Source organism: Ursus americanus, chromosome 12, assembly GCF_024610735.1.
Source record: "Ursus americanus isolate L20-20 chromosome 12, mUrsAme1.1.p, whole genome shotgun sequence".
Lineage (NCBI taxonomy): Eukaryota > Metazoa > Chordata > Mammalia > Carnivora > Ursidae > Ursus > Ursus americanus.
In genome coordinates this window covers 51,635,305-51,651,756 of record NC_142138.1, presented here as the reverse complement: position 1 = coordinate 51,651,756, position 16,452 = coordinate 51,635,305, and the positions used below count along the sequence as shown (strand labels likewise).

Sequence of the window (16,452 nt, the reverse complement as noted above, 5' to 3'; positions counted from 1 at the left end):
GGTCACTTAACCAAGTGAGCCACCCAGGTACCCCTCACTTTCTTCATAGGTTTTTTGATGTCAGGGGAACTGTTAATGTAATCATATTACTATCTTTTTTTGAATGATCATTAATTAAAACAGTCTAGTTTTTATTTTGATTTTTTAAATAGTCTATTTTTAATTAATTAATTAAAATACTCTGTTTTTTTCCTAAAGTTTTTCTAGTTTTCTCTTTTACATTGAAGTATTTCATCAATCTAGAATTGATGTTGGAGTAGGAAGTAAGGTCAGGATGGATTTTTTTTTCTCATGTATTAATCATTTGTCCCAGCATCACTTGTTTCTAATGATCTACATCATCCTTCTCTCATATCTTTTCATTACATTTTCTCTTTCATCCTGATATATAAAAATTCAATTACATTTTTAAAATGGGTTTTATGTCCAGCCACCTAGCTAAATACTCTTATTAATCCTAATAAATTTTCCAGGAATTACTTAAGGCTTCCATATTGACAATCATATCATCTATATAATTACTTGTGCATGTTTTTTCTATGATACGCTGAGTAAAGTGCCCCCCAGAGATGTCAACATCCAAATCCCCAGAACCTGTTAATATGCTACCTTGTATTGTAAGAGGGACTTTGCAGATGCAATTAAATGAAAGACCTTGAGATGGAGAGATTATCCTGGTGAGCTCAAATAATCATCAGTGTCCTGATCAATATGGCAGAGAGAGATTGTATTATGGTAGTAGATGTAACAAAGAAAGCAAGATTTTGTAGTGATGTCAGGGAGGGGTCATGAGCAAAGAAATGTAGGTCTCTAAAAGATACAGACGTAGTGAAGAGAAAGGCCATATGCACCCCAATGTTCATAGCAGCATTGTCCACAATAGCTAAATTGTGGAAGGAGCCGAGATGCCCCTCAACAGATGAATGGATAAAGAAGATGTGGTTCATATATACAATGGAATATTACTCAGCCATCAGAAAGAACGATTACCCAACATTTGCAGCAACATGGACGAGACTGGAGGAGATTATGCTAAGTGAAATAAGCCAAGCAGAGAAAGACAATTATCATATGATTTCACTCATTTATGGAACATAAGATCGGAAGCAGGAAGATCGGTAGGAGAAGAAAGGGAAGAATGAAGGGGGGGTAAACAGAAGGGAGAATGAACCACAAGAGACTATGGACTGTGGGAAACAAACCGAGGGCTTTAGAGGGGTGGGGGGTGGGGGATTGGGATGGGCCGGTGATGTGTATTAAGGAGGGCATATATTGCATGGAGCACTGGGTGTTATACACAAACAATGAATCATGAAACACTACATCAAAAACTAAGAATGTACTGTATAGTGACTAACATAACATAATAAAAAATTAAAAAAAAAAAAGAAATGCAGGTGTCTAGAAGCTGAGAAAGACAAGGAAACAGATCCCCCCCCCCAGAAGCATCTTGGGGTAATGCACATATTGGGACTCTCTCTTCCTCTCCTTCTGCCCTCACCCCCACCCCCGCACTCTTTCACACACTCCCTCAAGAAAGATCTAGCCTGCCAACACCTTAACTTTAGACCAGTAAGATTGATTTTGTACTTCTGATCTCCAGAACTATAAGATAATAAGTTATCATTGTTTTAAGCTACTAAATTTGTGGTAATTTGTTAAAGCTATCACAGAAAACTAACACACTTCCCAACCTTTTTTATTTCTTTCTCTTGCCTTAACATTTTGTCTAAAGATTCTAACAAAATGTTTTTTTCTGACTGCATGCTTCTCTTTTAGATTCTTAAATATGATAGGAAGAAAAACTTGTAATACTCTCAACGTTTTCAGATTTATTAATGATAAGAAATTTCCAAAAAAGTATCCAAATTCTTTCTAAAAGTTTAATTAAAGCCGAGACGGTATTTCAAATATTCCAGGCACACAGTGTTTAATGAGAGTTGCTTAATTCTCATGGCTATAATAATGCTCTGATTTATATATATTCTTTATGTATTTATTTATGATCAATTGATATCTTCTTTATCTCTGAAAAGGTCTGAAGTATCAAAATTGTTACAATAGGAAGATTAAAAATAACAAAAGAGCATAGCATTCTAAGGAGGAAAGAAAAATAGATGTACCAGGTGCTTGAAATGAGCAGTGAGTACAGTGGGAGTTCTGAAAACACTGTCATGTTGGAGAACTTAATTTGCAAGTTAGAGACTGACTTGCCCATCAGCCAAATATGAGTATAGCTTTATAGGTGTATAAATAGCCATAATTATTTTTTTAAGATTTATTTATTTATTTGAGAGAGAGAGAGAGGGAGTGTGTGAAAGAGTGCAGGGGTGGGGGGGAGGGCAGAAGGAGAGGAAAAGAGAGTCCCAAGCAGACTTAATGCTAAGCATGGAGCCCGACAGGGATGGATCTTATGACCTGGAGATCAGGACTCGAGCTGAAACCAAAAGTCGGTTGCTTAACTGACTGAGCCACCCAGGTGCCCCATAGCCATAATTATTAATAGTAATATGGCATCATGAAGAAGTGGGAGTCAACTGTAACTGACACCATGTTCAATGAAATTTGGAGAATTCCATTGAAATGTAGCCTTTATCACATGGTTTATAGTGTAATAATTTCAGTATGTAAGTCAGATCACTTATTCATCGAATACAGAGCTTTAGTTTTAAATATTTAACAGAAAGATGGAGGGGAAAGCTGTAGTTCACTTTTGTGCTTTTTATGACTTCTAACACCATAATTATCGTCTTCCTGAGGAAAATAATTATATATTATTTTTTCCATGATTGAGATAAATACATTGAATCTATTGGTTCTATCAAGAACTGAATAATCGATGGATTGTAAACTCTGATCTATAGAAGTTTTCTGATAAACCAATAAAATTAAAAAAGAAGGAGTTGTACTCCCTACTTCCTCAGCAGGGACTAAAATAATCATAAAGTTATAAACTCAGACTCTAAAGTGGTGTGCCCTAAAATCTGGGTAGATTTTGTTAAACAGTCTCAGATTGCTTGTAATTCCTTTTGCCTTTCCTAGTCTAGTCTTCTGTGATAAGAACTGACTTCTTTGGTTTTTTATAGCCATTAGTTTAGTTCATTCATATTTTGGAGATACACACCCTTGGCTCCCAATCCATTACTTGCTTTCCTCATAAGTTGTACCTTTTTTCTACTGACTTATTCCTGAAGAGCCAGCTCATTCCACTAGGCTTCTTTCTGTAAAAGAAAACATCAACACAAAGAAAGTTTATTTCCCTCAGCAAGTATTCCTGTGTATTGACCACATGCTGACTTTAACCTCACTACAGCTAGCTCTCTCCCACACCAACTTATACTGTGATGCATAAAATCAAAAAAGAAGAAAGGACACACAATGTTTTCACCTTGAAATGTACCACTTATCCCTTTCTCAGGATTGAATGTAGCATCATCAGTGGGAAGAGTAAAGAAATCTTTTCATTAACCTGATACAGATTAAGGAACACACTCTCCCCAGTTTGATCTGTTGGCTCAATCTGACTTTGGAGGCCCAGACCTGGTGATCAAATCAAAATGAAAAATAGGAGGTAAAGATATAACTGCTTAGACTGAGCTCTGGTATAGGCCTTAGAAAAGCATAATAATAACAATAATAATTAAAAACTACTTATCATCTAATATGAACCAGACATTTAGAACATTTCATATATGTTTTATATACTTATTCATGTGATCCTCCTAACAATTTTGTGAGTTGGGTACCTATAAAAAATTGAGGAACACAGAGATGAAATAAAAAGCCCAATGTCACACAACTATAAATTATTCTGGCTCTTGACAGTTCCTGAGGTTTTTGTATTATTCAGTTAGCTCACCAGGAAAGGAGACTAGACAGAGATTCATGCAGAACCATAAATGGAAGTTGACAACCAATTCTCCTAATCCAGCAGTGGTAGTTAAGAGTCTGAATGGAACCCACATCCAGTGAAGAGAACATGCAGAGTAGTGTAGTATGCTCTAGGAGGAATACAAGAGAACAATAATACATGGTTTCTACCATCCCGCGTTTTATATTCTTAAGGTAAACTTAGATATTCATATGAAACAATTAAATAGTAATTCAACCCAATATATATTTATTCCAGTCAATTCAATAGACAGTTGCTTGAGCTGGCTCAGTTTTACAAACTGACTAAAGATGACAAAATCAGGATCTGCTTTCAAAAAGAAGAAAAATGGAGGAGGCATGGGATCTGTTTGGAGGATCTCAAGGTTTGGTGGAGTGAAAAGCAGGCTTCTAAATCATCCATCAAAATTTCAGTGTGGTCAGTGCACTCAGGCACTAGGTGCCTAAGAAGTTGTGACTGGCATTTTCTAGAAGACCAAGGAATTCCTGCAGGGAAGATAATGCTTAAGCTAAATCTTAAAGGATACATCTTTAATATTCTATAAATGGAACATTTCTCATTTGAAAACATATTTTCTTTCTGAAACAAAACCATTGATTCTATTTGGCATTTCCTTGGTACATCATAGATATGCAAACCTGAGAGTGTAGCCCATTCATAGACACAATTAAACTTTCTATGTTGCAAATCAGTCTAACTCGGAGCATGGCATTTGGAAAATCAATTTAGTGAAAGGCCAGCTGCCAGGGCAATGGACACATGTGTCTTCACATCAGTAGCTTTCTGCTGGCTAATACAAAAGCTATGTCAGTGACTAGATCAATGCCATTAATAAAGAGATTTTCCAGGTTTAATCCACTGCAATACCTTATTTTCACACATTTAGAGAATGTAAGGATTTAGAAATAGATTGGTTCTTGTCATTATATTTTTGAAATAAGATCAAGATCCAATATTTTGACATATGTATCAGTAGTGCTCCACTTCAGATGCATTCATTCTGTCATTATATCCTTACTGAACACCCACTCAGAGCCAAACACTGTTCTGGTCATAAAGTATAACAGCAGTTCACAAGGCGAAAGACCAACAATAACTACGTAAAACATGAATAAATAAACTAAATTTAGGTAAGAATTAGAAGTTAGATAAGTGCCATAAAGAAGATAAATAAAACAGGGTGGTAGGCTAGGGAATGAATTGAGGGCTGTAAAAGAAAGCTATTTTAGCTAGGATGGCCACAAAAGCCCTCTCCGAAAATATGATATTTTTTTCTAAGACTAGAATGATGAAAAAATACCAACTATGAAAGATCTAGTAAAGAAAATTTCAGGCAGTGGGAACAGCAAGTACAAAGCCTCAGAGACAGAGTTAATCTTGGAGTACTTGAGGAACAAAAGGAAAACCAGAGTGGCTGGAAAATAGTGACAAAGAATGAGAATAGCTAGAGATGAGGCTAGGGATGACAGAAGGTCTTGGAAAATTAGGTAAGAAGTTTGGACTTTCTTTGAATTGGCATAGAAAGCATTGGGAGGTATAAGCAAGATAATGACACAATTAGATTTAAACTTTTAAAAAACTGTTCTAGTTACTGTGAAGAAAATTGACCATATGAGGAAAGAATGAAAGCAGGAAAATCATTTAAGAGGCAACTACGGTTGGGCAAATAAGACATGACAGTGGGTCAGACTAGAGTTATAGGAGCTTGTGACATGGCCACATTCATGATGCATTTTGGAAGTAGAGCTAGCAACACACTTGTAAATTGGATTTTGGCTTGGGAGATGATAAAGATAAGGTACAGAAAGAAACCAAAAAAGAATTGGAAGAGACAAAAATAGAGTTATCTTTTACCATGTTAAATTTGTAATGCCTATTGCATATCTGAGTGAAGATACTAAATAAGCTTCTAGATACACAATTCTAGAATTCAGAGGAAAGATATAGGAGGGGCGCCTGGGTGGTGCAGTCGTTAAGCATCTGCCTTCAGCTCAGGGCGTGATCCCAGCGTTATGGGATCAAGCCCCACATCAGGCTCCTCCGCTGAGAGCCTGCTTCTTCCTCTCCCACTCCCCCTGCTTGTGTTCCCTCTCTTGCTGGCTGTCTCTATCTCTGTTAAATAAATAAATAAAATCTTAAAAAAAAAAAAAAAGAAAGATATAGGAAAGGGGATTGATATTTGGGAGTTATCATCATATAGACAGTATTTGAATCCAGGGAAAACAGTAAAAGGAAAAGGGGTACACAGAGAGAGAGAGACTCCTGTGGTCCCTAGCATTTAAGGATATGTAGAGGAGAAGGAGAAGCAGGAGAAATTGAGAAAGAACATCAGTGAGGGAGCAAGAAACCAAGTAAATATGGTATCATGAAGGCCTAGAGAATGATTTCAAAAAGGAGCATTTTGTTAATGGTTGCTGTGAGGTCAAGAAAGATGAGGACAGATAATTAAAGCTGTGATGTGGTGAATTACAGGGCCCTGGCGACCTGATAGGAACATTTCAGAAGTTTGGTGGCAATGAAAACTCAATTTAGTAGAATATGTTATCTAGCTATTGCTATGTAACAACCACCACAGAACTCAATGGCTTAAGAGAACAACTATTATTTCTCACAGGTTTATGGATCGACTGGATGGTTCTGTTAATCTGAACCAGTCTCAGCTTATCTCGTCTAGATTAGCTCATGTAACTATAATTAACCAGTGGGTATCCTAGGGGTTAGTTGCTCTAGAATAGCCTCAACTGGAATAATGACTCATCACTTCTTTGCAGTCTCTCAACCTCCCAAAGGACAGTCCTGGCTTGTTTTTAGAATGGTGGCAGGGTTCCAGGAAAAAGGGCAGAAAGGCACAAGGTATCCTGAAAACTTGACTGAAAATTGGCACTCCATTACCTCCCCCACATCCTTTTGGCAAAAGCAAGTCCAAGTCCATCCCAGAATCAGAGTAGGTGAAGACAAGGAAGTTAGAGACCAAAGGACATGGATACAGGGAAGCTATTAATTAGAGCCCACAATGCAGTTAAGTTACTATGCATAGCAAGAGGGTTGAGAAGAAAATAGGAGTGTTTATAGAGACAATCATAACAATTTTGAAGAATTTTGGTGTAAAAAGGAACAGATAGATGGGTACCAAACCAAAGATGATATGGAGTCGACGATACTATTTTGTCTGTCTATTAAATTTTTGTTTTTTAAGATGGGACATGAAAGAGTGTGCTCATAGGCTGATTGAAATAATTCAAAAGAGAAGGAGTTAGGAGAGAAAAGAATAGTTGTAACAAAGTCCACGAGTAGATAGGCTAAAATCAAAGTGATGCATACCCGGTCTCCCTCATATTAAATTGGATATTTGTTTCAGAATTCTTAAGGATTAAGAAAACTTCACCAGCTCGGGAAAATCTTGTTTAAAAAGGAAAAAAAAAAAAAAAAGGACTTGCTTACAAATCAAAATTACACACAGAACTGTTTATACCAAGGGAATTTACTTCTATGAAATAAAGCTGTTGCAAGACAATACAAGTTCAGAAGAGTTATCACCTGGGATTAGCGTCTTGATTCCAGAAATCAAAATATTCCGCAATCCTAGTGATGCAAACTGTGCCCTTAGAAAAGTCATTCTCCAATGTAAAACACTGATTTGAATTCATTGTATAAACCTGCATTATTACTATCCTTCTAGAGTGTTACATTTTGAATGTGCAACATTGGGATAGCCTTTATTTCACTAATCACTTTAGGAATTGAAATAGCCATTCAGTTAAAGATTGCTTAAATTTACAAACCACTGCATGCATGCAAAATTCATCAGCTCACTATGGATAGCTGTTGAACTAATTACCCAAGACTTGGGTCAAATGTCTTTGAGTGCTTAATACCATTTAGGCAAATTAGTGCAATGGAGGTGATTGGGGAAGAAAAAGTCACATATTAAACTTTTAAAATCTGAGTTTATTGTACAGTTTTTGCAAAATTTTAGTCATTAAATTGCAGACTGAGAGGGAGTTATGTGTGGCTGACAACGAATGTGATATGTATAGTGACTGTTTCAAAATCAGAAGCCCTCTTTCATTCAAACCAGGGTCTGATTTCACTGGGGACTCAGGCTGACAAATATTTAAAAACTGAACATTTTATGTCAGTTGTTAGGTCTTTATTTTCATAGTACCGGAAGCTAATATAACATGACTCCTACGTCAAGGACAGAAGCTTCCTAATTTTAAAAGCCTTTCTGCAAATCCTCCCTATATATGATTTCATCCTAGGTAGATTGCCTTGGGCTGCCTGGCGAGATCCTGACAGGACAAGATCATAAACAATTAAACACAAGATGGGCTACTTTAAGGAACTCTTGACTTCTACCTTCCATTAAAGAAAGCATTTCAAAATCGATACTGTCCCAATATTCATCATCTGGTTCTAGGAATGTCTAATTGTACTGAAGCCATTAACAGGGATGAAGGAGTAGGAGATATACATAGTAGGGGATACAGATATAAATATAGATAGATGATAGATAGATAGATAGATAGATAGATAGATAGATAGATAGATAGGCAGAGTCATCACAAAGAGACCAATCAACAACCAGTAGCACATAGAACAAAAAGGAGAGCCAGCTGAACAGATTAGAGACAGGCAAGAAATAAAAACAAGTTTAATTTACTTTGGTACATGCTGGAAGTTATATCACCTGAGCTATATCTTAAAGAGATGGATAGGAATTTGAGAAGTACAATAGAAGATTTTAAGGTGAAGCAAAGCATAGGTCCCAAGGCATGTGATATTATAATATCTACAGGGAAAGTACAAGCAGTTAAGGGTAGAGTGGTTAACACACCAGGTCATGGAGAACCTGGTTTGCTGAGTCTGAACTTCATCCAGTAGGTAACAGTAATTCCTTTCAGATTTTTAAGCATAAGGGTGACACGAATCAAAGATTTGTGAAGATTGAGAAATGAAGTAAGGAGTATTATATGAATGTATGAGGAGGAAAGACCATATAGGAAATCTATATTGTAAAGTAAAATGTGTAGGACTTAGCAGATATATGGAAATACAGGTAATTCTATGGAAAGAGGGGTGGGGCAGGAAGGGTGGTCACTGAAAGATGTAACACCAGTAGAACAATGCCATGATCAACAGGCCTGACAGACTAGCTTTCAGCCCTGGAAATTTTGACACCCTTCCCCTGCAAGCAGACATCCACGTGGGGATGACCCCAAAACCCTGAAACAGAGTCTCAGGCAGATATACAGGCAGTTTGTACCATCAGAGAAAACTTAGGACATTTTATTTTATTTGTTTTTAATTTTTTAAAGATTTTATTTATTTGACAGAGAGAGAGAGAAAGCACAAGCAGGCAGAGCGGCAGAGGGAGAGGGAGAAGCTGGCCTCCCACTGAGCAGGGAATCGGATGCAGGACTCAGTCCCAGGACCCTGGGATCATGACCCCGAGCTGAAGACAGATGCTTAACCAAGTGAGCCACCCAGGCGCCCCAAAACCTACGACATTTTATTCATGGAAACATCAGAGAGTATATAAATGAAGCACATCTTGGGAGGTGCAACAAAATAAAATGACATAAACCTACTAGGATAATTTGAGTGAATAGTTACTATAGCTGCATCCATATCTGCAGATTGTAGGTGAAAATATGCAACCTTTTGGTTTGAAGTAGCTTGTTCTTTCACCAGATCAAATAGCGTGAAAGCAAAAGCACTAATCTCCATGTTCAGCTTTTGCTATCGTCAAAATCAGACTAAACACTTTTGACAACTTCAATTCCAATTTCTCCTCACCACTGAAACCCAACATTTGTGCTTCAACTCTTCCGTGAAACTTTTCCACTAACCTTTGGTTATTTTGAGGTAGCTAATTAATTAAAGCCATTTAGGAAATTATTAACTGAGAAAAGGCGTTTTTAGGGTCAGGATTATAATGGTTTGAGTGGTATTGGGAATACTAATAATCGAAATATATCAAGTCATTTGCTGTTGCTGTTCAAATATGGTAAAACCCTGTAAATGCAGCCCACAAATATCTGAGCCAATATTTTATAAGATCTCATTTGTGAGAAAAGAATCTTCCAGGGCTGTAAAAAGATTCAACATTTTACCTGGCAGACAGAACTTAAACAACAGAGCTTATTATGTAATGGGAAATCTAGTACCTCTCCAGAAAGCTTTAAAAGATGGACCTCTAGCATATTTTTCAGCTCTCCCGCGTAGCAGGATAAGCTGATTTTTAAATTTTTAATTGTGAAATCTCTGCATCTATATCATCATGTTAAATATCAGTGGCCAGCTCCTGTAGTTCTTATAAAGCCACTTCCTAGAATTAAATAGACAACTACCCATGTTATAGCTGTAAGATCGGATCTCTAATCGGAAAGGAAACATCTCGCAAAGGGTGAGATCAAATCCCTTTCATGGGCTATCAACTTGCCGGGAGGAGATCTATTCCAAGCATAAACACAGCCCTCCAGAGATAGTCTTTTTATGATACTCTTAAATGTCTAATAGGTGTTCAACATCGCTGTGAACTTGTGAACCCAGAAGGGATTTAAGGGTATTTATAAGTATGTTGCCATATAGTGCAACACACACACAACACATACGCAAATCGAATGCAGACATGGTCATTGCACTATTATTGCTATAAAAGCCATCTGTATAGTCTCATAAGTCCTAAATAAATAAATGTTTTTAAAATTTACAACTAAAAAAAAACCCTACAAAATGGATTATAGGGACGCTGCAAAATCAGTAGCTAGTCACGTTAACACGAAAAGGTTTAAGAACTGAATGGCATACTGTTTTGTGCTGTTGAATTTTTTAGTTAGATGTGTATTTTCTTGTCTTCATTTAAGAACCCTACATAATAAACTTATTTCTCAAGAGTATACATTTTTCATAATATTGATATTTTTAAAAAGCATTCCAGTTTTGAAAGTGCTGGTTGGCATCCTTTGTTAGGCCTTGGGACTAGCGATTTCAAACTTTGCAAGCAGGCATTTAAATTCTCATACTTAAATAAAAGCAAATCTGTATTTATGTAGCAAATATGATCTTGAAGAAGCCTTTAAAGACAGAATTTCTTAATAAATTACAGTGTAGTAAATAAATGGGGACTTGGCCAGTGAAGTAAAATATATAATAAAATCCTTCAATATGGTAAATCCTTCAGTAAACGGAAAGAATGATCCTTCCATATATATATATTTTGTAACTTAAGATTTAGTGTGTGAGATTTTTTAAACTGAGGCAAATTTATATACTTTATTGGAAAGGAAGAAGCAATTCTAATTACATCAGCTGGGACTTTGGTGAGATTTCTCAATCTTTTTAATACTGAGTAGGTGATTTGAAAAAAAATCACTTCTATGATAGCTGACCAGTTTATTGTCTACATTCCTCCCGTTAGTTATTTCAAATATCCATGTATCAGGAATCATTTTTAGCTATAAACAACAGAACCCATTCCAACCAAGATATAGTAATAGAACATATTGAAGGCTATGAGGTCACTAGTAAAATATCAGGGAAGCCTGGAGATACCTGCTTTGCAGACTACACAGCCAGAAAGAATAGTCCAATTACTTATAGAATGTTCTGGTAAAGTTTCCACTGTCACCACCACAGCCCTGGTATTTGTACTGCCCACCTAGAGCCGGAACCGTACCCCCAGAATATGGGTATGTGTGCATGTGTGTGTTACTTCTGAAAGTTTGTTGTCTCTCCATTATTCTCACAAGAATTAATTCTCTGTGTGTGACCTCTTCATGTCATTCTCTCCTGAACTAGGTTCCCAAGTGGGTTCTCCCCAGCCTGCATTTTCACTCTAATGGAAAGGAGGAAGCATTTCTGTCTTCTGCCTTAGACTGATATATCATAAAGTGAGAGATTTTAGGAAGGGTATTCAGAAGGTGCTGAAAGACCATAAACAAGACAAATGTTCACTATAGCCTCTGCCTAGCATCAGTATATCCCATTTTCCTATGCCTAAACTTCCAAACATTGACAACCACCACAACAAATATTTATACTAATATAATGCACCTATTTTTTAAAAAATGAAAATGCACTCACTCTTTGCCCAAAAGGCGGACTACCCAAGTCACTGGTTGCTGCATCAACTCCAATTCCAGAGCCGACCGACCTCATCCTAATAGCCTGCAACAAATAGATGAGATTGAGAAGTCAACCGTCACCATTAGAGATAATAAAATTAAATAGTAAAATAGTAAAAGAATCAAAGAAACAGAGGTAAATTCATTAACACAAAATTCCTAAACATTTAACAATTAGCTCCTATGATCAAAGATTTTTCTTGCTACTAGAAAATCGAACATTCCACAGTGATGTTAGTCAAATAGAGGATACTGCCATGATCTGCCACCACAGCCACTTTATTTAATATCTCATTGAGGAAACACTGGTTTAGCTCAGAAAAGACTATGGATGGAATGATCTTTCATGCATAGCTGATTATCAACAGTCTCTTCTATAATGGCAGGTATTTGCTGGATATTCAAATATTCTCACACTACCTAATCTGAAAGAATAACCTACATATTTTTTCCTAGATATTTTGTCACTAACCCTCCTGTCTGATCAAAGTTCCTGGGTTACCCAGCCAAGGCATCAGCATCTCCCCATGAATCATTGCAACTGCATACCTCAAGTATCTGTTCTTCGAGACAAAATGTACAGGAGGCATACTGTTCAGCCAACTATACACTGGGAAGATTTCCCTTCCCCCAGGTCTTCAGAATCTCCTCTAAGTGGGGCTACCGTGCTGCAACAGTCCACTTTCAGTGATTGCCAAGTAGTGTTGATGAATCTACTTTGAATGTTTGCCTTCTTCAGTCAAAGGTGGCTGGCACAGGATGACGAAGGAGTGTTAAGAATGTAAAACCACTTACTAATGGAATTTACTTTTTGCCATGTTTAAGCATATATCAGGGAAAGTAGCAGTTTATTCCAATTGTCCCAAGGCAGTAGAATGACAGCTACTCCCTGAACTGCTTGTCTTTTCAGCATGATAGCGTCAGTGTAGTAGAATTCATAATGTCCCGTGAAATGGTGAGCAAATCAGAGTGCCTGAAGACTACATTTTCTTCATGAATCTAAAGAGTTAACATGGCCCTGAGACAAGACGAGGAAAATGTCTTGCTCTCCCTGTAAGGTAAAAGAAAACTGCTTCTGTTGTACACTGCATATTGGAATAGATAAAAATCAAGCGCTATACGGTGGATGCCACCGACTGTCTTAATTTGTTCCGATAAAGAGATAACATCTGAAACAGCAACTGAAAATTAGTAGCTGAATAAGCTGATGAAATCATGTCACATTTTTCAAGACCAATTTGTCTTCTGAATGGCCAAACACGTAAGTTAAATGAAATTTGCATTGATTAGTATGGCTTAAAGTCAGTGTCCAAGGCACTGGACACAGTTACCCCATGAATGAAAGCAAGTTTCAGGAAAGTTAGGTGGAGATTTCAGGAAAGTCTTATGATTTCACAGAACCTTTCCTCAAATATACCATGCCTCCCCCTACCTTTTTTTTTCTTCCAGAGTATCTGCTTTTGTAAACTGACTTAATTCTTGGAATTGAAGAATTTCCATGACTCTCCATCATGGTGGCCCAAGACAAGCTCCTTTTTAACAAACCTAGAATCTGTATTTACTTATTTCTTTGTTGTTTGGTTTTGGTTTTCTAGTTCAAGTAAGATTTTAATAAGCTACCTATCTCTTTCAATCCCAGTGACCCCCAAACTAATGAGGAACCCCAAATATGCTCACAGAGTGTATAATTCTGATTATGACTCTACCTTTGCTGGTGGTAATGGAAACCATGACCACGTCTGCCACTCAAGGATCCATCATTCCCATTGAAATCACAGAGCCCATTTCAATTCTGCCCCTACCACTCAGGCAAGTTATTTAATCTCTCTGTTAAAATTACTGGTATTTTTGGCAGTTGCTACTTCTTGCTTGCTATTTCCATAATACCTTACAGTTACCATAAGGAGAGTGAGTTAAAACATGCTAAGTATTTAAAACGGTACCTGGCAAAAAGTAAGTGTCGGGGGGCAGCTGGGTGGCACAGCGGTTAGGCGTCTGCCTTCAGCTCAGGGCGTGATCCCGGCATAATGGGATTGAGTCCCACATCAGGCTCCTCCGCTATGAGCCTGCTTCTTCCTCTCCCACTCCCCCTGCTTGTGTTCCCTCTCTCGCTGGCTGTCTCTATCTCTGTCAAATAAATAAATTAAAAAATCTTAAAAAAAAAAAAAGTAAGTGTTCGATGTCTGCTATTATTGTTCTTATTTCTTTTCCTTTGAATTACTTTTCTTTTTTTACAAAATGGTTTAAATATGACTGTGTACCACACCCTATGTAAATTGACTGCACAGATAGATTCTGGGTAGAATCTTGTTTAGCTCAACATAAACTTTTTTCTTCTGAAATAAAAATATTTTTTCTTTGTCCACATCGACATTATTCTGTGGGCCTGGTAGAGGCCCTGGAGCACCAGAAAGTCCTTGTGTTTCCAATTTACTTGATACTGACATGTGAGGTCAGAGTAAACAACCCAATTCTACCAGAATACATTGGTAATTATTTCTGTTTTTCACTAAGGTAAGTAGTTTTAAGAGATTCACAAGAGATGTCATAAAACACAGTGGCTTTGCAGAGACCAGAGTTCAAATCCTTGTTCTGCCACTTACCAGTTGTTCATTCAGCAAGTTGCTTAAACGTTTTCAACTGTATCATGTGAGGATTGAATTTTATTATATGTAAATGCTCAGCAAATAACTACTAAAACAATGGTAACTCTTAACACCATTAACATCAACACAAAATCGTTTTTGTTATTTATTACATATACAGGTATCATGAATGCCCTTTGAAACAAATTATAAACAATTGAGTAAAGGGAAGGTGAAACCAACAGTTTTAGAGTATTACGTTGGGTGGCTTTACATCACAAATAAAAGTGTCTTAGTCCACAGCAGCAATTGATGTTCTTTATTCACAAAGGGAGAAAACAACATATTTCACTCACACCTCACTAGGTCTGAGTTATGGAGGCATTCATTATTATAATAGTACCTCCCACCTCTCACTACCATCCATAAAGTGTTTTCTCACCTTGCACCCTTGACAACGTGAAAAGTGCAAATACAGCTTCTGAATACAACATAGCAATTAAGATCTTTCCATATACAGGGCATAGGACTGCTCCCGGCACTATCTCCTTTCAGTTGGCGAGGAAGGTTTGCCATAGGGTTCTATTTAAAAAGGCTCTTTCCTGTGAAAGCTCCAGAAAGAAATGGTTGAAAAATACCCCTAGAAACTGAGCTTGCATCTGTTTTACCAAAAATGTTAAATTCTCTCAGTGGTTTTTTGAATCCTATTCCAAAGTAATATTAAACCATTTAAGACAACACTGCATAATTCAAAAGAAAAGAATAGATATGCTTCAGCAAGGAAAATTGTATAATACTGTGGTTTAATGTAACAGAAGTCAGCATTATCTGGATATTTCTAATCATAATTTCAGTCGTTAAAGCACCAGGGACTCCATCAGTATAGACACTATATTTTGACTCAATTACACCGTACATTAGAAGTAGTGGTTTACAGCATCTATTAGACTTGTCATTACCCTTGTGCCATACTCGATTGACCAAAGGGGTGGGGGAAACCACCCTCCTCTCTCCTAAGGAGAAGAAAACGAAAAAGCAAACTCAGTGGAATGCATAATAGGTGCTCCTTGGGAGAACACTTTAGGTTTCAGTTCATTTCTTCATAAGATGAACATTCCCACCAAAATCATCAGAGTAAACATCATGCCTCATTACTCCTTTCCACTGTTCATACAGCATGCATATAGGTATAATGCTGATTAATGGAAAGAAATTACAATATTCAATGACTTTGAATAAGCAATGGAGGAAGCAAACATTTACTAGACTCCATGAACGGAAAAACTCTCTAATAAAGCTTACGTGGGAGGATAATGGCTCCAGCTACCCTGGTGAAAGACAGAGTCCCCTTTCCTATGAATAGCTGGGCTTGATGTGTGGTGCTGAGAACTACTCAACCCCATACATCACTCTGGAATGACAAAGCAAATAAATGAGAATTGAGAAAGTAAGCTCTTCAGAAACATATCCTTGTGTGGGCATTTGATAAACTCAAAAAGCATATATGGGAGATAAATATCCTGGCTCTCATGGTTTGTAACTAAAAAAAGCTTTGATTTTACAAATAATTTTTCTCCAGAAACCCAGACTCACAGTATTTCTGACAAAATAATTCCCTAATATAACCAGTGTTGGTCTTCCAGCCAGGGTTCACCAAAAATAATAATACTTATTGTACATTAAATAATAGTAATTATTATTATTGTAGATCAAATAATTAGGTAAATTTTGCATATTTATATTTTGCCATAGCCTGAGTCTCAAGATAACAAAGAAGCAGAACACCAATGTTGGCTTTCATAACTACAAGAAGAGTGGAACATGTCACTTTTTAACAGACACATAA

At 37.0% G+C, this 16,452-nt stretch overlaps 1 long non-coding RNA gene across 1 annotated transcript; it reads right to left on the bottom strand.

Moving 5' to 3' along the window:
* Positions 1–3,873: 3,873 nt before the first annotated feature.
* On the bottom strand, positions 3,874–14,142 carry LOC148109192 (uncharacterized). Its single transcript, XR_015726210.1, has 3 exons — positions 13,965–14,142; positions 11,981–12,064; positions 3,874–4,001 (listed from the first exon to the last, which is right to left on the bottom strand). It is a non-coding gene; the product is annotated as an uncharacterized LOC148109192 (long non-coding RNA).
* Positions 14,143–16,452: the final 2,310 nt, after the last annotated feature.